Genomic DNA, 16,081 nt, shown 5'->3' with positions numbered 1-16,081 from the left:
CCTGAAGAAAGGTAGGATCAGGGATCTGGGCTAGAGAGAGAGAGTGATGCATGACAATTGGGACTAGAGGGTCATAAGAAACCTGCGCTCCACCAAGTCTGAGTCCCTTGGTGGAAGGGGGTCCATAGGGCTGTTGGCAGCCAGAAATCTAGATTTAAGTCCACAGCCGTGAGAGGCTGTGCCCAGAAAGGCAGCCTGAGGAACTGCCAGAGCTGCATAGTACCAGGGGAAGAGAAGCTCACAGTGGTGTGGTTTTTTTTGCCTTTATATTTTCCCTGCGTTTGTTTGCTAAACCCAGTTCACTGGACATTTCAATTATATTCATTGAGGCTGGGGTGCAATTGGAGGTGCAGTTTTGTGGAGAGGCTGTGGATGGGAGTAGGACAGGGAGAGGTGACCAGCAATCTGACACTGGGATATTCCAGACCCTCCAACCATAAGCAGCCATGTTTCTCCTGAAGAGCCAGCCACTCCCAGCAGCACCCACAGGGTAACTAGTGCAGCCACACCCAGCCTAGAGCTTTGCAGAGGAAACTGAATAATGCCAGGAAACCCTGGGGGACTGGGTTGAGGGGCTGTTTGGTCCAGGAAACACCCCCACCTAAAGTGCAGTTAAGAAATTGACGCTTGAGTAAATAAGCCTGAAAGCAGGCAGACAAACAAAGAAGCCAGATTGGTCCCACCTGCCTGCAACCAAGACTGAGGAGATAGACACAGAGGAGCTGTGGATCTCTGGGAACTTCAAAATGGTGCTAACTATCTAATAGGAAACTGACAAGTGGCAGACAGAACAGTAGAGCGGGGTCTTAAACCAGCCCCCATGGCACATTAAAACTCCTCGGCCGAAGCAAATGACACTACACTTTTTTATTTATATCTTTTACTTAAGGGAGAAAACAATTTTTAACCTTTTATTTTTTGTATTATTTTTTCTTCATTCTATTTTTATATCATTATTTTCTTTTTTCTTAATTTTTCTTTTTTCCACACTTTTCTTCCTCGCTTTTCCCTTTTTCATCCTGTTTCTCTTCTCCTGTCCCTGCTTTAGTTTATCTCTCTCCTTTCTTTTTACCCCTTGTTAAAAATTGGTCCTCTTTATCTGATTTAGTGACATGTGATTAATATAGTCGTTATTGGCTTACTCATATATCTAATTTCCTCTCCCTTGCTCCAAGTACAGGTACCCTTCTCTTTTCTCTCTCTTCGCTAGCCAATTTTTTTAATGCTTTTGTTTTTCCTTTCCTCTCTTGCTCTCTTCTTCTCCTAATTGCTTAATTACTTTCACTCACTAAACTCAAACCTATCTGCTGTTTCCACTACTCCCCTTTTCCAAAAATAGATGCATATATAGATAGATAAATTTTAAAAAATTTAGATTTTCCAAGATCACTTATTTTTTTGTATTTTTTATTGTTTAAAGTATTATATATGACTCCTATTTCCCCAATTAACCACCCACTGGCCACTCACATCCACCAGGACAAGCCCTACCACCCCAGTGTCTGTGTCCATTGGATATGCTAATATGCATGCATACAAGTCCTTTGGTGGATCTCTAAATTCCCCCTCCCCTGCCTTCCCTCTGAGGTTTGATGGTCTGATCGATGCTTCTCTGTCTCTAGATCTGTTTTTGTTCATCAGTTTATGTTGTTCTTTATATTCCACAAATGAGTGAGATCATGTGATATTTATCTTTCTCCAACTGACTTATTTCACTTGGCATAATGCTCTCAGGAACATCCATGCTACTGCAAGTGGCAGGAGTTCCTTCCTTTTACAGTGGTGTAGTATTCCATTTTGTAGATGTAACACAGTTTTTTAATCCACTCATCTGCTGATGGGCACTTAAGCTGTTTCCAAATCTTAGCTATTGTAAATTGTGCTGCTATGAACATAGGGGTGCATATTTCCTTTCTGATTAGTGTTTGTAGTTTCTTGGGATATATTTCCAGAAGTGGGATCAGTGGGTCAAATGGGAGTGCAATGTTTTGGTGTTTTTTTTTTTTTTGTGGAAACTGCAGACTGTTCTCCACAGTGGCTGCACCATTCTGCATTCCCACCAACAGTGCACGAGGGTTCCCTTTTCTCAGCATCCTTGCCAGCACTTGTCATTTGTTGATTTGTTGAGCATGTTGTCATATTTCTTGTCCTTCTGTATGTCCTCTTTTGAAAAGTATCTATTTATATTCATTGCCCATTTTTTGATTGGGTTGTTTATCTTCCTTTTGTTAAGTTGTAAGAGTTCCCTGTAAATGTTGGAGATTAAAACCTTATCAGAGATAACATTGGCAAATATGTTCTCCCATGCAGTAGGCTTTCTTGTTGATTTGTTGATGGTTTATGTTGCTGTGCAGAAGTATTTTATTTTGATGTAGTCCCATTTGTTTATTTTCATTTAGTTTTCATTGCCCTAGGAATGGTATCATGAAGATATTACTTTGGCATATGTCTGAGATTTTGCTGCCTGTGGATTCCTCTAGTATTTTTATGGTTTCCTGTCATATGTTTAAGTCCTTGATCCATTTTGAGTTTATTTTTGTGTATGGTGTAAGTTGGTGGCCTAATTTCATTTATTTTTGCATGTATCTGTCCAATTTTCCCAACACCATTTATTGAAGAGACTGTCTTGACTCCATTGTATGCTCTAGCCTCCTTGGTCAAATATAAGTTGAGCATAGTGATTTGGGTCAATTTCTGGGTTCTCTATTCTATTCCATTGACCTATATATCTGTTCTTATGCCAGTACCAGGCAGTTTTGAGAACAGTGGCTTTGTAATACAGCTTGATATCTGGTATTGAGGTCCCTCCTACTTTGTTCTTCTTTCTCAGGATTGCTGCAGCTATTCGGGTTTTTTTTTTTTTTTTTTTTTTTTTTGTATTCCAGATGAATTTTTGAAGAGTTTGTTTGGGTCTGTGAAGTATTCCTTTGGTATTATAATGGAGAGTGCATGGAATATATAGATTGCTTTATATAGTATGGACATTTTAGTGATGTTGCTTTACCAATCCATGAACATGGTATGTTCTTCCATCTGTTTATGTCTTCTTCTATCTCTTTTTTCAGTGTCCTGTAGTTTTCCAAGTACAGGTCTTTTACCTCTTTAGTTAAGTTTATTCCTAGTTATCTTAATTTTTTTGTTGCTATGGTAAATAGTATTTTTTTAATCTCTCTTTTTGTAAGTTTACTATTGGTGTATAAAAATGTGATAGATTTCTGGGCATTAATTTTGTATCCTACTACATTGCGGAATTTATCTCTTTTGTCTAATAATTTTTTGATGGAGTCTTTGGGGTTTTCTATGTACAGTATCATGTCATCTATAAAAAAAGAGATTTATATCTTCTTTTCCAATTTAGATACCTTTTATTTCTTCTTATTGTCTAATTGCTATGGCTAGCACTTCCAGTACTATGTCAAACAGGAGTGGTGAAAATGGGCATACCTGTCTTGCTTCTGTTCTTAGGCGAAATGGTTTTAGTTTTTGCCCATTGAGTATGATGTTGGCTGTAGGTTTGTCATATAAGGCTTTTATTATGTTGAGGTATGATCTCTCTATTCCACTTTGCTGAGGATTTTTATCAAAAAAGGGTATTGGATTTTGTCAAATGCTTTTTCTGCATCAATTGATTTGACTATGTCATTTTTATCGCTCAATTTGTTTATGTGATGTATCACATTTATTGATTTATGGATATTGTATCATTCTTGTATTCCAGGGATAAATCCTACTTGGTCATGGTGTATGATCTTTCTGATGTAATCCTGAATCCGATTTGCTAGAATTTTCTTGAAGATTTTGGCATCTCTGTTCATGAGGGATATTGTCCTGTAATTATTTTTATTTGTATTGTCTTTATCTGGTTTTGGTATTAGGGTGCTGGTTTTATACAATGAGCTTGGAAGTGTTCCTTCCTCTTGAATTTTTTAGAATAGTCCAAGGAAGATAGGTTTTATTTCTTGTTTGAATGTTTGTTAAAATTCTCCTGTGAAGCCTTCTGGCCCAGGGCTTTTGTTTGCTGGAAGGTTTTTGATGACTGCTTCAATTTTCTCCTTAGTTTTCGGCCTATTGATATTTTTAGATTCTTCCTGATTGAGTTTTGGAAGGTTGTATTTTTCTAGGAATATGTCCATTTACTCTAGGTTGTCTTGTTGGTTGGAATAGAATTGTTCATAGTATATATTTTTTTTACAATCCTTTTTATTTCTGTAGGGTCTGTTGTTATTTTGCCTCTTTCATTTCTGATTTTGTTTATTTGGGTCCTCTCTCTTTGCTTCTTGGTGAGCCTGGCTAGAGGTTCATCAATCTTGTTTATCTTTTCAAAGAACCAGCTCTTGTTTTCAATGATCCTTTATTGTTTTTGTTTGTTTATTTGTTTGTTTTTGTCTTTATGGCATTTATTTCTACTCTGATCTTTATTATCTTCTTCTTTCTGCTCACTCTAGGCTTACTTGTTGCTCTCTTTATAATTCTTAAAGTTGTAGAGTTATATAATTTATTACCATTTTTTTCTTGGTGTGTGTGTGTGTGTGTGTGTGTGTGTGTGTGTGTGTGTGTGTGTGTTTTGTTTTTTATTTTTGAGGTAGGCCTTTAGAGCTATAAACTTCCCTCTCAGGACTGCTTTCACTTTGTCCCATAGATTTTGGATTCTTGTTTTATCATTTCCATACATTTTCAGGTTGTTTTTATTTTCTTTTTTGATCTCTTTGGTAACCAAATCATTGTCTAATATCTTGCTATTCAGTCTCCAAGTGTTTGAATTTTTTATTGTTTTTATTGTAATTTATATCTAATATTATGCCATTGTGGTCTTAGAAGATGCTTGGTATGATTTCAATCTTCTTGAAATTGGAGAGACCTTGCCTGTGACCGAATATGTTGTCTATCTTTTAAAATATCCCATGTGAACTTGAGAAGAATGTATATTCCATGGCTTTGGGGTGAAATGTTCTGAAGATGTTAATTATGTCAATCTGATCTAGTTAGTCATTTAGCATTGCTGTTTCATTGCTGATTTTTTCTCTAGAGGATTTGCCCAGTGATTTCAATGGGGTATTAAAGTCCCCTGTTATGATTGTATTGTTGTCAATCTCTCACTTGATATTTTCCAGGAGTCTTTTTCATGTATTTGGGTGCTCCTGTATTGGGTTCATATATGTTTACCAGGGTTATACCCTCTTATTTTATCGATCATTTTTGTATTATGAAGTGCCCTTCCTTATCTCTTGTTATGGTCTTCACTTTGACGTCTATTTGGTCAGATATATGTATTGCTACCCCTGATTTTTTTAATTTCCATTTTCCTGGAACATATTTTTCCATCCCTTCACTTTCAGTCTGTGTGAGTCCCTTGTTCTGAATTGGATGTCTTGTAGACAGCTTATGTATGGGTCATGTTTTCTTATGCATTCAGCCACATGATGCCTTTTCATTGGAGCATTTACTTCATTTATATTTAAAGTTATTATTGATAGATACTTGTTTGTAGCCATTTTTATTTTTTGTGCCTGTATTCCTTCTTCCCTTTTTATTTCTTCTTTTTACACCAGTCCCTTTAGCATTTCTTGCATTGTTGGCTTTGTAGTGATAAAACCCACTTAGCCTTTTATTTTTTTTGTCTGTGAAGCTACTATTTCCCCTTCAATTTTTTTCAATTTTTTTATTAAGGTATTATATGTGTACATATCTTACCATTGCCCCCCCCACTCCCATATATGCCCTCACCCCCCAGAGTTTTGCGTCCATTGGTTATGTTTATATGCATGCATACAAGTCCTTTGGTTGATCTCTTATCTTCCCTACCTCTCCCTAACCTTCCTGCTGTAATTTGACAGACTGTTTGATGCTTTACTGCCTCTATATGTATCTTTTTGTTCAAGTTTATAATGTTCTTTATTATCCATAAATGAGTGAGATCATGTGGTATTTTTCTTTCATTGACTGGCTTATTTCACTCAGCATAATGTTCTCCAATTCCATTCAGGTTGCTGCAAATGGTAAGAATTCCTTCTTTTTTATGGCAGCATAATATTTCATTGTGTAGATGTACCATGGTTTTCTGATCCAGTCATCTACTGATAGGCACCTAGGCTGTTTCCAGATCTTAGCTATTGTAAATTGTGCTGCTATGAACATAGGGGTGAATATATCCTTTCTTATTGGTGTTCCCAGTTTCTTAGGATATATTCCTAGGAGTGGGATTACTGGGTCAAATGGGAGTTCCATTTTCAGTTTTTTGAGGAAACTCCATACTGTTCTCCACAGTGGCTGCACCAGTCTGCATTCCCACCAGCAGTGCACAAGGGTTCCTTTTTCTCCACATCCTCGCCAACACTTGTTGTTTGTTGATTTGTTGATGACAGCCATTCTGACAGGTATGAGATGGTAACGCATTGTTGTTTTGATTTGCATCTCTTGGATAATTGGTGACGTTGAGCATGTTTTCATGTGTCTCTTGGCCTTCCTTCTGTCTTCTTTAAAAAAGATTCTATTTAGGTCCGTTGCCCATTTTTTTATTGGATCATTTATCTTCCTTTTATTAAGATGTATAAGCTGCCTGTAGATGTTGGAGATTAAACCTTTATCAGTGATACCATTTGCAAATATGTTCTCTCATGCAGTGGGCTTTCTTGTTGTTGTGTTGATAGTTTCTTTTGCTGTAAAAATGCTTTTTATTTTGATGTAGTCCCATTTGTTTATTTTCTCTTTAGCTTCCATTGCCCTAGGGGCAGTATCGGTGAAGAAGTTCTTTTGGCATATGTCTGAGATTTTGCTGGCTGTGGATTCCTCTAGTATTTTTATGGTTTCCCGTCTTATGTTTAAGTCCTGTATCCATTTTGAGTTTATTGTTGTGTATGGCGTATGTTGGTGATCTAGCTTCATTTTTTTGCATGTATCTGTCCAATTTTCCCAACACCATTTATTGAAGAGACTGTCTTTATTCCATTGTATGTTCATGCCTCCTTTGTCAAATATTAATTGAGCATAGTGGTTTGGGTCAATATCTGGATTCTCTATTCTGTTCCATTGATCTATATGCCTGTTCTTGTGCCAGTACCAGGCTGCTTTGAGAATAGTGGCTTTGTAATACAGCTTGAAATCTGGTATTGAGAGCCCTCCTACTTTATTCCTCTTTCTCAGGATTGCTGTGGCTATTCGGGGTCGTTTTTTATTCCAGATGAATTTTTGGAGAGTTCGTTTAAGGTCTGTGAAATATGCCGTTGATATTTTAATGGGGAGTGCATTGAATCTATAGATTGCTTTGGGTAGTATGGACATTTTAATAATGTTGATTCTACCAATCCATGAACATGGTATGTTCTTCCATCTGTTTACATCTTCCTCTATCTGTTTTTTCAGTTTCCTGTAGTTTTCTGTGTATAGGTCTTTTACCTCCTTAGTTAAGTTTATTCCTAGGTATCTTAATTTTTTTTGGTGCGATGGTAAATGGGATTGCCTTTTTAGTCTCTATGTCTGTAAGTTCACTATTGGTGTATAGAAAGTCCATAGATTTCTTGGCGTTAATTTTGTATCCTGCTACATTGCCAAATTCATTTATTAAGTCTATTAGTTTTTTGACGGAGTCTTTCCGATTTTTTATGTACAATATCATGGCGTCTGCAAATAAAGACAGCTTTACTAGTTCTTTTCCAATCAGGATGCCTTTTATTTCTTCTTCTTGTCTAATTGCAATAGCTAATACTTCCAGTACTAAGTCAAACAGGAGTGGTTAGAGTGGGCATCCCTGTCTTGTTCCTGTTCTTAGGTGAAATGTTTTTAGTTTTTGTCCATTGAGTATGATGTTTGCTGTGGGTTTATCATATATAGCTTTTATTATGTTGAGGTATGATCCTTCTATTGCCACCTTGTTGAGAGTTTTTATCAAGAAAGGGTGTTGGATTTTGTACCATAGTTACTGGCCTATTGAGCTGTTTAGATTCTTCCTGATTGAGTTTTGGAAGGTTATATTTTTCTAGGAATATGTCCATTTCATCCAGGTTGTCCAGTTTGTTGTAATAGAGTTGTTCATTGTATTTTGTAACAATCCTTTGTATCTCAGCGGGGTCTGTTGTTATTTCACCTCTTTCATTTCTGATTTTTCTGCATCAATTGATATGACTATTTGATTTTTATCTCTCAATTTGTTTATGTGATGTATTACGTTTATTGATTTGCGGATATTGTACCATCCTTGCATTCCTGGGATAAATCCTACTTGGTCATGGTGTATGATCTTTCTGATGTACTGCTGGAGCCGATTTGCTAGAATTTTGTTGAGGATTTTGGCATCTATGTTCATGAGAGATATTGGTCTGTAATTCTCTTTCATTGTGTTGTCTTTATCTAGTTTTGGTATTAGGGTGATGCTGGCTTCATAGAAGGAGCTTGGAAGTGTTCCTTCCTCTTGAATTTTTTGGAATAGTCTGAGGAGGATAGGTTTCAGTTCTTCATTGAATATTTGGTAAAACTCTCCCGTGAAGCCGTCAGGCCCCGGGCTTTTGTTTGCCAGAAGATTTTTGATGACTGCTTCAATTTCGTCCATAGTTACTGGCCTATTGAGCTGTTTAGATTCTTCCTGATTGAGTTTTGGAAGGTTATATTTTTCTAGGAATATGTCCATTTCATCCAGGTTGTCCAGTTTGTTGTAATAGAGTTGTTCATTTTATTTTGTAACAATCCTTTGTATCTCAGCGGGGTCTGTTGTTATTTCACCTCTTTCATTTCTGATTTTGTTTATTTGGGTCCTCTCTCTTTGCTTCTTGGTGAGCCTAGCTAGAGGTCCATAAATCTTGTTTATCCTTTCAAAGAACCAGCTCTTGGTTTTGTTGATCTTTTGTATTGTTTCTTTGGTCTCCATGTCATTTATCTCCACTCTGATCTTTGTTATTTCCTTCCTTCTGGTTTCACTGGGCTTTTCTTGCTGCTCTTTTTCTAGCTCTCTGAGTTGTAGGGTTAGGTAATTTATTACCATTGTTTCTTGTTTTTTTGCAATAGGCTTGTAGAGTTATAAACTTCATTCTCAAGACTGCTTTCGCTGTGTCCCATAGATTTTGGATTGTTGTATTTTCATTGTCATTTGTTGCCATGATGTTTTTTATTTCTTCCTAGATCTCTCTGGTGACCCAGTCCTTGTTTAATATCATGCTGTTTAATCTCCATGTGTTTGATTTTTTTTTGGCTTGTTTTTATTGTAGTTGATTTCCAGTTTTATGCCACTGTGATCTGAGAAGATGCTTGATATAATTTCTATCTTCTTGAATTTGAAGAGACTTTGCCTGTGACCCAGCATATGGTCTATCTTTGAAAATGACCCATGTGCACTTGAGAAGAATGTATATTCTGTGGCTTTGGGGTTAAATGTTCTGAAGATGTCAATTAATTCCATCTGGTGTAGTGAGTAATTTAGGATTGATGTTTCTTTGCTGATTTTTTGTTTAGAGGATTTGTCCAATGGTGATAGTGGGGCATTACAGTCTCCTACTATGATTGTATTGCTATTAATCTCTCCCTTGCAATCCCCCAGGAGTGTTTTTTTTTTTTAAATGTATTTGCGTGCTCCTATATTGGGTGCGTATATGTTTACCAGAATTATTTCTTCTTGTTGGATTGCTCCCTTTAGTATTATGAAGTGGCCTTCCTTATCTCTTGTTATGGAATTTACTTTGAGGTCTATTTTGTCAGATATAAGTATTGCTACCCCAGCTTTTTTTTCCTTTCCATTTGCCTGAAAGATATTTTTCCATCCCTTCACTTTCAATCTGTGTGAGTCTCTTGTTCTGAGGTGGGTCTTTTGTAGACAGCATGTATATGGGTCATGTTTTTCTTATCCATTCAGCCACTCGATGTCTTTTGATTGGAGCATTTAGTCCGTTCACATTTAAAGTTATTACTGAAAGGTATTTGTTTGTATTCATATCTATTTTTGTGTCTGTATTCCTTCTTACCTGTTTATTTCTTCTTTTTACATTATTCCCTTTAGCATTTCTTGCATTGCTGGTTTCGTGGTGATATACTCCCTGAGCCTTTTTTTGTCTGCGAAGCTCCTGATTTCCCCTTCAATTTTGATTGATAGTCTTGCTGGATATAGTATTCTTGGATTCAGTCCTTTGCTTTGCAACACTTTGTATACCTCCTTCCATTCCCTTCTAGCTTGTTGTGTTTCTGTTGAGTAATCATTTGACAATCTGATGGGTGTTCCTTTGTAGGTAACTAACTCTCTGTCTCTCTCTTGCCGCCTTTAAGATTCTCTCTTTATCATTTATATTTGCCATTGAAATTATGACATGTCTTGATGTGGGTCTTTTGGGGTTGATCCTGCTTGGGACTCTCTGTACTTGCGTAATTTTTATCTTTCCCATATCCGGGAAGTTTTTTGTCATTATTTCTTCAAATAGATTTTCTAATCCCTGCTGCTCTTCTTGTCCTTCTGGCAGCCCAATTATACGTATGTTACTTTGTTTCATGTTGTCCCAAAGCTCCCTTTGGCTTTCCTCCTGTTTTTTAATTTTTTTTCTCCAATTGCTGTTCAGATTATTCTTGTTTCTGTACCTGATCTTCTAACTCACTAATTCGGTCCTCTGCTTCTTGTAGTCTACTGTTGAAACTTTCCATGGTGTTTTTGATTGTAGCTATATCACTTTTCATTTATTCCTGATTCTTGCATAAGTTGTTGATTTTCTCATCCATCCGATGTATAAATTCCACAACCATTACTCTGAACTCCTTTTCGGTCATGTTGCAAGCTTCAGTTTCACTAATTTCCTTTCTTGGCGACTCCACATTTTCTTTCCTCTGTGAGTTATTTCATTTCCCCATTCTGGCTATCACCAGAAAGCTCAAACTTCAGTTTGCGTGGACCTGGGTCGTGTGCTGTGGGGACTTCGCTCCACCCGAGTTTCACTGAAGTGCTCTGACACTAGGACGTGTGGCTGCCTTTGGTTGGTGGGAACCAGACTTGCCCAGGGTCAGTGTCCCCAGTGTTCCGTGTGGTCTCGTATGCACACTTAGATTCAGGGGCCCTGACTGCACCTCACTGTTGGTATGTGCCGAAAATGAGATCCTTAGCATGTGCCAGGAGTCAGAGTTTCCCTGTGTCTGCACCAAGAATCGAGTGTCAGAGTCTCTGTTGCCTTGTGCAGTTTTTCGTTGAAAATCAGGGTCCCTGTGTGTGCATGCACCAACAATTGGGGTCACTGGCTCTTAGTGTGAATGCGCTGTGAGTCAGGGATCCCAGGCAGCTGTGTCCGGCGTGCCAAATTAACTGAAGTGGAGCTGCATCTTGTGTGTGCTCTCTCTACTGAGCCAAACCAGCTTGGGCTTCGCACGCTTTCAAATTCCTGAAGGGGAGCTGCCTCCATGCACTTTCCCAGATTCCCCGAAGGGGGGCAGAGTCCGTCCTGCATGCCAAATTCCCCAAAGGGGAGCCCCTCTGTGCGCGCTATAAGATTCCCCGAAGGGGAGCTGTGACCCGCAAGCCAAATTCCCCCAAATTACCCAAAGGGGAGCCCTCTGTGCGCACTGTCAGATTTCCCAGAAGAGGAGCTGCTGCTGTCCCTCGCGCCAAATTCCCTAAGGGGGAGCACGTCCCTGCGCAAAGCTCTGCAGCTTGGGCGAGGGGCGGGTCTATCAGTTACTATGGCGCTATCCGTGTGCCTGCGGGGAGGGGGATAGGCTCTTTGACTCACAGAAATCTGCCGGGAAGTCTGGATTCTTGTTGTTTGTTGGTCTGAAGCTGTGATAGCAGTTCTCTGTCCCCAGTGGCTGCAGCGTCTTGGTTTGTGTCTGAAGCCAGGATCCGAGTCTCAGGCAGCTCTGTTTCTCAAGATGGCATGGTCTCCGCATCCGCACCAGCCACTGAGAAGTGTCCGCTTTGTGCGTGGAGCTCCGCCGTCTAGGACTGCCTGGTTAGGCAACCCCTTGGAAGACCTGCAGAATCTAACTGACCCTAGCTCATACACACACACACCACACACATCTACACACTCCTCTATGGGTTCCTCACTCACACTCTCTCTCTCCCTACCTTCCTGCCGGTCGCCATCTTTCCCCTCTTCCCCTTCAATTTTGAATCATAGCCTTGCTGCATTGAGTATTCTTGGACTCATTCCCTTGCTTTTCATCACTTTGTAAACTTCCTTCCATTCCTTTCTGGCCTGAGGTGTTTCTGTTGAGAAATCATTTGATAATCTAATGGGAGATCCCTTTTATGTAACTTTCTGTCTGTCTCTTGCAGCCTTTAAGATTCTCTCTTTGTCTTGAACATTTGTCATCGTAATTATACATGTCTTGGTGTGGGTATTTTCAGGTTCATCTTGTTTGGGACTCTCTGTGATTGTGTGACTTTTTTCTTCCCCAAATCATGGATGTTTTCTGACATTATTTATTCAAATCGGTTTTCTAAGCCTTGTTCCTCTTCCTGTCATTGTGGCACCCCTATTATTCATATGTTTCTTTGTATCATGTTGTCTCATAGCTCCCTTAGGCTCTCCTTCTATCTTTATTTTTTTTCTCCATTTGATGTTCAGTTTGGGTGTGTTTTGCTTCCCTGTCTTCTAATTTGCTAATTCGTTCCTCTGCTTCCCCTAGTCTGCTGTTGAAACTTTCCATAGTGTTTTTTATTGTAGCTATGTCACTCTTTATTTCCTCTTTATTCTTATATAAATTGTTGATTTTTTCATCCATCTGGTTTATGAACTATATGACCTATTTTCTTAATTCTTTTTCTCACATATTGCATGCCTCCATTCATGTAGCTCCTGTTCTGTCGATTTCTCCTTGTCTTTCCTTTGTGGGTTTCTTTGTATCCCCATTTTTGCTGTCACTGAAGGATCTAGGTGTCGAGTTTTGTTGGGGCTGCTCCTCGGGTGGCAGCGGCTCCTCAGGTGGTGGCTGCTGCTCAGACAGTCATGTCAGCAGCTGCTCCTCAGTTGGTAGCATCTCCTCTGGTGGGCACTGCTTGAGCAGCTGCTCACAGCATTGGTGGCTCCTCTGGCTGGCAGGGGTGGGCTGCTCACACAGCTGCTGCTCCTCATACTTGGGTGGGCTGATTAGCATGGCTGCTGCTCTTCGGATGGGGATGTTTTTCTCGCTAGGCTGCTGCTCTTTATATGGAGATGGGCTGCACATGGCTGCTGCTCCTCGGGCAGATGGGGGCAAGCTGCTTGCATGGATGCTGCTCCTCAGATTTGGCAGGCTTGTTCATATGGTTCTTGACATAATATAGTCTGACTTATTTTGCTTAGCATGATATTCTCAAGATCCAAACATAATATCACAAATGGTAGTATTTCATTTTTCCCTATGGTTGAGTATATTCCATTGTGTGTGTGTGTGTGTGTGTGTGTGTGTGTGTGTGTGTGTTAAAACTGCAAGGCACTGTTAAAAGAAATAGAAAAAATACAGAAAAAATAGAAAATTATTCTAAGATATTCTGTTTTCATAGATGGACTGAATCAACTTTTCAAGTTAAAATGGCCATATTACCCAAAGCAATATACAGATTTAGTTCTCTCACTATCAAAATTCCAATGCCATTCTAAAAAGAAACAGAACAAAAATACCCTGAATAACCAATGCAATCCTGAGAGGATAAAAATAAAGCTGAAGGTATCACACTCCTTGACTTCAATTTATAATACAAAGTAACAATAATCAAAACAGCACGGTACTGGCAGAAAAATAGACATGGAGACCAATGGAACAAAACTGAGAGCTCAGACATAAACCCCAAATCATACAATGGAAAAAAGTCTATTCAATAAATGATGCTGGGAAAATTGGAAAGCCACCTACAAAAGAATGAAACTGGACTGCTATTTGTAACCATACATGAAAATTAACTTAAAATGGATACAAGTCATAAATATAAAACCTGAAATAATAAATTACACAGAAGAAAACATAAGCATTAAACTTGTGGACTTTGGTTTTAGAGAGGATTTTATTAATTTGACCCCAAAGGCAAAGGAAGTAAAAGCAAAAATCAGACTAAAAAAGTTCTGCACAGCAAAAGAAACTGTCAACAAAACAAAAAGGCTACCAACTTAAGGGAGAAGATATTTGTGAAAAACATTTCTGATATGGAGTTAACATCCAAAATATATAAAGAATTCAGACAACTCAACAAACAAACAAACAAACAAACAAACCTATTAAAAATGGGCAGAGGACCTGAACAGACACTTCTCCCAAGAATACATACAAATGGCCAATAGATATATGAAAAGATTCTCAGATTCACTAGCTATTAGGGAAATTAAAATAAAAACTACAGTGGGATTGGGATACAACCTGTTATAATGGCTATTATCAACAAGACAATAAATAACAACTGTTGAAGAGGTTTTGGAGAAAAAGGAACCTCATTTATTGCTGGTTGGAATGTATACTGGTACAGCCCTTATAGAAAACAGTTATGGAGGTTCCTCATAAAATCAAGAATAGAGTTATCCAGCAACCCCTCTTCTGAGTATCTACCTGAAATTTTTGAAAAAATATATTTCTAAAGCTATATGTATTCCTATGTACATTGCAGCATTATTCATGATGACCAAGACCGAGAAACAACCAAAGTGCCCTTCTATAGATAAAGAAGATGTAAAACTCATTTCTCCTTCAATTCTGTATTATAACTTTGCTGGGTGTAATATTCCAGGTTTTAGGTTTATTTCTTTAAATAAAAATGTCCAATTATAGTTGTTATCCAATATTACATTAATTTCAGTTGCACAATATAGTGATTAGACATTTATATAACCTATGAAGTAATCACTCTGATAATTTCAGTACTCATATGACACCATACATAGTTACTGCATTATTGACTAGATTTTCTATGCTGTACTCTACATCCCCATGACTATTTTTATAACTGTCAATTTGTGTAGATTTTTTTCTTTCAGCACTTTAAATATTTCCCACCTTCTTACCCGTAGATTTTTCTGAGAAGTCAGTTGATAGCTTTATGGGGTTTCCCTTGTATGTGAGTTGCTGCTTCCTCTTGCTATCTTAAAGATGGTCTCTTTACCCTTAACTTTTGCCATTTTAATTATAATATTTGTTGTTTTCTGTGTCTTTTGTTTCCTCTTGTTTGGAACTTTTGTTCTTCTTGCACCTAAATTTCTGGTTATTCCAAGATTAGGAAAGTTTTCAGCCATTTTTTTTTAATATATTTTATTGATTTTTTTACAGAGAGGAAGGAAGAGGGATAGAGAGCCAGAAACATCGATGAGAGAGAAACATCGACCAGCTGCCTCCTGCACACCCCCTACCGGAGATGTGCCCGCAACCAATGTACATGCCCCTGACCGGAATCGAACCTGGGACCCCTCAGTCCACAGACCGACACTCTATCCACTGAGCCAAACCGGTTTTGGCAGTTTTCAGCCATTTTTTTTCTGAATATACTTTCTGTTGTTGTTTTTTTTCCCTCTCCCTTTATATTCTGGAATCCTTTTAATGTGAATGTTAGTGCACCTGATATTGTTTCATAAGTCCCTTATACTATCCTAAGTTTTTAAAATTTTCTCTTTTTGCTGTTCTGAATTAGTAATTTTTACTATTCTGTCTTCTAGGAAAATAATCTGTGCTTCTATGTTAACCAATCTGCTGTAGATTCTTTCTAATTATTTTCATTTCATTTATTATATTCTTAATTCCTGATTGGTTCTTTATTTTCTAACGCTCTGTTTTGAGTTCTTCCATTCTATTCTCAACTTTGTTGAGTGTCCTTATGACTATTTCTTTGAATTAATTAGTTAAATTATTTATTTCTGATTTATTAGCTATTTTCTGTTTGTTTGGTTTTGGTTGTTTTTTTTTTGCTTCATTTGGAAAAATTTCCTTTGTCTCATGTCATTTAACTTTCTGTGTTTATTCCTATGAGTTAAATTAAATAGCTATATCTCCCAATGTAATATGTGTGCAGGGTGGTTTGGAAGGCTGGTTGGAGCTGGGTGTGTTTGTATGGTGCCTGGGGTGCCACCTGGCCAAAAGGAGTGGGTTTGAGTTGGGACAGCCATTGGTGATTATGATTATGCAGTAGCTCTCCATTCCAACTGTCTATGGCTAGACCAGAGCTAGT

This window comes from Cnephaeus nilssonii (assembly GCF_951640355.1).
Source record: "Cnephaeus nilssonii genome assembly, chromosome: X".
NCBI lineage: Eukaryota > Metazoa > Chordata > Mammalia > Chiroptera > Vespertilionidae > Cnephaeus > Cnephaeus nilssonii.
The sequence above is the reverse complement of the archived record's forward strand: the minus strand, read 5'-3'. Positions refer to the sequence as shown.